The sequence below is a fragment of the Cynoglossus semilaevis genome, chromosome 17, assembly GCF_000523025.1.
Source record: "Cynoglossus semilaevis isolate Cse_v1.0 chromosome 17, Cse_v1.0, whole genome shotgun sequence".
Taxonomy (NCBI): Eukaryota; Metazoa; Chordata; class Actinopteri; order Pleuronectiformes; family Cynoglossidae; genus Cynoglossus; species Cynoglossus semilaevis.
The window spans coordinates 10,335,088-10,341,948 of NC_024323.1; the positions used below are offsets into that span (position 1 = coordinate 10,335,088).

Below are 6,861 nucleotides of genomic sequence, written 5' to 3' on the forward strand. Positions count from 1 at the left end.
CCCTACAAAATCTTGACTTATCGCAGTATTCTATTGTATTTAAACTTTTTTGTTCTATCCAAAAATAATAACTGGGCAACTTTAAAAGTGGAAACTATTTTGTTGTACAGTACATGTTGCATCTTCACATGTTTCTACTTTCACTGTAATTTTTTTTTTTTTTTTTGTAATTTCTCTTATTCAATAGATATTAGGGCTTAATTTCAGCCTTTTGTGATCTAAATTAACTATGTTTTAGTAAATTGAAATTAATTTAATCGTCCCCCAGACAACCTAAAAAACTGCTGAAAAAGATGAATCAACACATTTCTGGTTGCTTATACTCAAATATATTTCCAGTCAGATCGTTTTTTTGGCTCTCGATCTGTAAATTTATTTCTTTTTTCATGAACGTGTGCGTGTATGAAAAGTTTTTCCACTCTGTGTTTGCAGATGACACCCTGATGTCATCTTGACATTTCCAATCTGGGTGGTATTTCCTAACAACACGGCCCAATCTCGGCGCGGTATCCCTCACAACTAATTAGTCTGGCTCTAATGTTCCACTCGGCAGAGTGTCAAATCCATTGTCCAATTACACGGCAGATCGAGGCCAAAGATCTGCCTCCACTACCTCCACCGTAACCTCCTCGACTGATTATAGGAGAAGTGAACATCACATGGAGAGAAGCGGGTCTGTCAGGCATGCACACATGTGGGTACATGTACATGTTCAGTCAATCAATACTGAGGGCAGAGATGTAGACGGACTGAGCAAACCTCTCCTTTCCTCACACACACACACACACACACACACACACACACACTCGCTCACTCATACCCTGCTTGGCTGTTTCACACAGAGTCTCTCTGTTGCTGTCGGCAGACACACAGAAGCCCCTCAGTGCTGAAGGCAGAGCACGATGACGGAGAACAGCACCCAACATTACCTGAATGTTAAAATCAATCACCTCTGAGTGTTTCTCCATAGAGATAAGTCACGGACGGGCGTTGATGGAGATGTGTTACTCACAAAATCTCTTTGTAATTGACGGATTTAGTGAAGGTTTTCAAATGTTGCTTAAAAAAAAGACAGAAATAATTTAAGAAAGAAACAGCTAAAACTTACTGAAAAAAAATTACGTTTGCCTAAAAGTCAAGAAAATAAAAAATTACACAATACAAAAATTATATATATATATATATATTTAAATCACTAAATGACCAAAAGTTTTACTTTAGCCATATAAAATCGGAAAAACAAAAAAAAAAAACATACGAAACCTAATATTATATACTATATAAAATTACACAAAATATAATAAATTATTAAGTTGTTTATAAATAACTGCTTGTTTTACAAAATGCAGATAGCTAAAATAGCTAAAAGTTAGCCCCAAAAAAGGTTAAGTTTTATGCTAATTTAAATTAAAAATAAAATATGATTTAAGGTCTAAAGCTAAAAAAAACAAGACAGTAGCCCTGAGTTAATAAAGAAAAGCTAATACTAGCATGCGTGCGTACTGCAACTGGCCCCTGAGCTGCACTTTGGACACACCTGGTAGCCTTAATGAAATGAGACAGAGCAGATCATAATCCCAGCAGCATGGATTTCGTGTTTAATGCTGGGATTAACACCACACGGTGAACACATTTCTTTCCTCCTGAACACACCGCTCGATGTGCAGTGGAGCCGAAGACCTGCTCCAGGAGATGCAACTTCCTGGGTGGAAAGGGGGAAAGGAAAAGGAGGGTTCAAGAAAAAAAAAAAAAAAGAAAAAAAAAAGGATGAAACACAATGGGTCTGAGCCTGGCTGAGAAACAGTTAGGGTTAAAAAAGAATCAGCGTAGATACTGAAGCGAGGTGAACTAAAAAAAAAAACAAAAAAAAAAAAAACCCCAACAACATCAGAGATAAACAGATGGCTCAGCCAGACCTATTCTGTTACAGTGCAATGCATCACTTGAGAACAATAAAGAATATTGATGGTGTTGTGTGTTTGCGAATTGATTCGGCGATACCGCAATTCACGTTCTCTTTGCCTGTTTTTTTTCCCCTCTCTTCTTTTTCTGCTATTTTTAAAAAATAAAAGTCAAAAGTTTTGTTCCCCTGTTGAAACTTTGTGGAAAGCGAGCTTCCATAGACGCTGCCACGGAGACAGAGGAGAGATGGAGGGCAGAGCACAGTTGGGATGGGTTATGGCAGCAGGGCGATGCCTGTGCATGTGCACGTGGAGTGTGTGTGTGTATGCGTGTGTGTGTGTGTGTGAGTGTGTGAGTGAGCAGGAAAGTGCAGCAGTAATTGGCGAGGAAGAGCCATGTGCAGGAAGGACATTGAAGCTTATTAAAGAAGGAGACAGAGTGATTATTCACTATGGTCCTCTGGAGAGACGGACGCTCAAGTCATTGCTTTTAATTAACTCCGAAACGCGTTTGCAGATTAATAACAATATTAAGAAGGAAACGCGGAGCGGGAGCGCAAACACCGCCTGGATGTGGTTCAAGCCTTTTTAAATTTACAATTAAATCCACTTCACGGCACAAAAGAACAATAAGCGCGTCTTTCCGGTCCTCGCTCTTTCATCCGTCATCTTTGGCTGCCTCTGGTAAATCTTCATTGACGCCACCGTGTCTTAGAATGTGTACAGGACAGAGTATAACCAACATGGCCGACCCCCTCGCTGCTGCGGTGAATGGTATACATTGGGACAGGTTTTCTGTGTATATAAAATACTCTGTATATTATACACATTTAACAGGGACTATTCTCTCAATAGTATTTTGATTTGAAAAATAACAGGACTCAAATTAATGCTGGAACAACAACAAAAGTTGGTGGATCTCCTTGTTTGTGCATTTGTTTGGCTAGCTTTAGGCTATTTTCAGGCTAAGGCTCTCGACTTCTGGCTAATTGATGGCATTTCTAGACTACTTCTGGATATGAATTTGGTATTATTTTCAGGCTACGGCTCTCGACTTCTGGCTAATTGATGGCATTACTAGACTACTTCTGGATATGAATTTGGTATTTGGTAACTTCATTTTACATATTTTTAATTTTTCTGTTTTTTCATATTTGTCTCATTGTCATTTTAAACTTAAATATATATATAAAAGTTAATATATGTACATATATAAACTTATTTATAAACATACAGTATATATGTATATAGTTTGCTATATATGCATGGTGCTAGCAGATATAAAATTAGTACAGAGCTAAATATATATACAGTATATTATATATATACATATATATATACATACATATACTGTATATACATTATACATATTGTTGGCCCTGCGTAACAGGTACAAAACTGTATAAACTAATTGTGTTCTGTGGAACTCTTTGGCCAAACAAGGAGGAGCAACAGAAAGTTTTTTGGAGAGAAGTCTCACATCAAGTGCTGAAAATAAATTTGTTTGTCTCCTCCAAAGTTGGGCGACTTTTTGGGTGAGCAGGGAAAAAAAAACAACAAAAAAAAGAGTGAAAAGTTCTCGGGACAATGCTGCACGCCTTCATGTTGCTGCCTGCCAAGAAGAAGAGAAGAAAGGAACAAAGTGCGGCATGGGGGTTGGAGACAACGTGAAGAAGAAGAAGAAGAAGAAGAAGAATCCCTGGAGTGGGAGGAGTGCATGCTAGATTCAAACAGCAGCAGCACTGCAGGACCAGGAAACATGCAGCGGCTTCACTGAAGCCAAAAGATGATAAAACGCTACTATTGTCCGCTATTCCCCGTAGCCTCCGCTGTTGCACCTCACACTGTAGCTTTTTGGAGCCTTTAATGAGCCGAGGTGCGAGTGCAGGAGGCTGGTTCCTGACCCTCAGCACTTCATCAATGATGGAGCAGGAGCCGGCCCAAACATTTATAACCATTCATGGTCATTTGCAGCGACTGGAGCAGCGGGGCCGGCGGCCTAATAAACAGCTCAGCAAAGAGGACTTAACATTTATGCAGAGGACAAAAGAAAGGCAGAGACAGAGGAGCAGTTAGCACTTTATAAACATTATACGCTCCTCTCTGGGGGACGCACGCTAACTTAAGTACCTCCACGCCCTCCTCGTGGGAGCACAATGAAGCAGGAACAGAAGGCTTTTTATTGGAACATATGTTCTTCTCTGCCTATTATACTGTATATCAAGGCTTTTATGCCCACAGCCATAAACATTCCTCCTGAGTGAGACATTATATACAGAGGGCGATTGCTGTAACTCTCGTTTTTTTTGTTTGTTTTTTTTAACTCGGACAGGGTAAAGGAATTAACCTCGAGCTGCTTTAGCAAGGCTGCAGATTTACAGGGCACATCCAACGCCAACTTTTTTTTTTTTTTTTTTATCTACACATTTTTCCAAGTCGTTGGCTCCTAACTCGGAGGACATCACTTATTTCAAACCGTACCTGTCCAGAGTCTGCCCCCTGGTGCTAATCGTGGCTCTTGGAAATGGTTTGTGTGGTTTCCTACTTGGCTTTTAACATTAATTCATCAGGATCTGCCAACAGTGAAGAAGCAACAATTTGTCACTTTTACAGGGGGTTTCCCATCAATCTTTCTGTCACTTTATTGAAGTTTGGCTTTTATCTACTTTTGACCCTTGACACATTTATTTTCCTGTCTCAAGTTAATTGATTTTGTTACAAATTTTTACATTTAGCTATTTCAGTTGAACCTATAGACTACACTGCTACTTTGTATTAGCATTTCAACATTTTATTGGCTAATGTAAAGGCTAAATCATGTTTGGTTGATTGGCTGCTCTTGTTTTGTTCTTTAACATTTAGCTTTATTTCTTCCACAAGATTTTACAGTTTCAACAACAGTTTTTCCTTCTATCTGTTCTTTAGCTTTAGCTTAGCTTTTGCTAGGCTAATTTTTAGCTTTTGTGGTTAACCACAAGTAGGTGGTAAACCAATTAGCTAATTTTTTTCTTTTCTTTGTTTTCATGTTAGATATATTGGTACACTACACATATAATCCTTAAAAAAAACAACAAAACAAACAAACAAAAAATGCACTCCACCAGAACAGAGACACACACACACGCACAAAAAAAAAAAAAATCAGAATGTCAGTCCCCAAAAGCTTCATTTTCAATATCTATGATTTATGTTGCTGCAAGTTTTCTGTCAGTGCACAGGGAGTTTGCGAACAACACTATAAATAGCATTCCTGGTAACTTGCAGAAAGACTGATGCTGTTTTACAAGAACATTAAAACAACATCTGTCTCCGGCATACGTGTGCGGTTGACTTTTTCAGTCCAAAGATTGACGACCAGTTCAGGGACATAGATTCTGCTGCATGTGTCCCTGTAATTATAATGTCAAGGTGTTTCTGAATTGTCCCCGTCTATAAATCCACCCTCCTGAAATGATCTTGCCATTTTCACTCCCCGTCTTTGTGACTGGTGTCATCTGCGCTGCAGCGATGAGTTGTCATAATTCAGAGCTCATCAATGAACAGCAGGAGCGCCAGTCTAGCGCAGTTGGTGATAAACGGCGAGTCTTAAGTTGCGGGAAAAAAGTTTTTCTGAATGTCAAAGTAGTCGAAGAGGTCCTCGTGGGACAACGTTAACGCGGCTAGAAATTAAACCTGACGGTCCATTGATGAAGGCATCACCTGTTGTGTCAGGTAGTTTCATGTCAGGGATGACACTGGATTTGACCGTCCTGCTGTCACTCGTATTAGCAATACTTTTTATTGATTTGCGACATCTGAGAGTCGGGCTTAATGTAGGTGTTTGTCTCAGTCCTCTCGTCAGGACGTGCCAAACATTTTCAGTATAGGAGACAGATCTGGACTGCAGGCAGGCCAGTCAATCACTCTCACTCTATAGATGCTAGGCTATCCATTAGCACTCCCTGCAGGAAGTCGCTGACGTCAAATGTAAAATTCCCGCGCACAAAACGAAAATGAAGTTCAACTAAAAACTCCATATATTTATATATATTTATATATGCAAACGAAAATGAAGTTCAACTAAAAACTTCATATATTTATATATGTGGTTGTTTTAGTTTTTTATTGCTGTTTTTAATTGGATGTCAGTAAATATGACAATTTCTCGAACTCCGAATTAGTTTCTTCTAAATGATACAATTCATAGAGAGTCAAACTAATTGCTCGCTGCATCCTTTCAAACATGGACGACATGAACGGAAACAGAGCTCGTCCAGCTTCTGTGTTCAACATATGTATTCATATTCATTCTCAATATATTTTGAAAAGGTTGTCATGAGATAAAATATTTATAGTAATAAGAAAGATAATGAGAAAAGATGTCACATAAGACTTTAAATTAATAATATTCATAAAAATAAAACAAAAACGTGCTCAAAGGGACTAGAGCTAACGAGTCCTAGTAAATACTGGAAAGTCACAGACAAAACCAGTCATTCTGGCAGCAAGGTCACACAGTAAAGGCACAGACATGAAGGTACAAAGGAGGTTTGAATGATGATGATGTAGGAGAAGGAGAAGAAAGTTGATATTTCTATCAGAAAAATCCCGAACCACGGGACTCCTGATTGGTTCCTGATGACACACATCACATGTTCTGCAAAGGGTTCTTTGTTTACAGCAACAGAACATCAAGAAACCAGCAGAGAAGAGAGAGTGTGTGTGAATTTTTTGTAGTACAGAAATAAGTGTTCATTCCAGTCCTGCGTCTTTAAAGTACTTTAACGTTGTACTTCGATGTTTCACGGTTGCATTAACGCGTCTACTTACTTTTTCAGGCAGCTTTGACTTAATACAGTTTTCAGCGGTGATTTCAGTGTGATCAGTGTGAGATATGGAATCAAACCTGGAGTGTGACTTTGTCCTGGATCTTTTTAAAGCCACTTTGGCGATAAGAGATCTGACGGTTGATCGGAATGAC

The 6,861-nt window shown here is 38.9% G+C and overlaps 1 protein-coding gene across 1 annotated transcript in view; it reads right to left on the minus strand.

The window, feature by feature from the left end:
- The window catches only part of c1ql1l2 (complement component 1, q subcomponent-like 1-like 2), a 21,026-nt gene that overhangs the window by 12,539 nt on the left and 1,626 nt on the right, over nucleotides 1-6,861 (minus strand). The window lies entirely within an intron of this gene.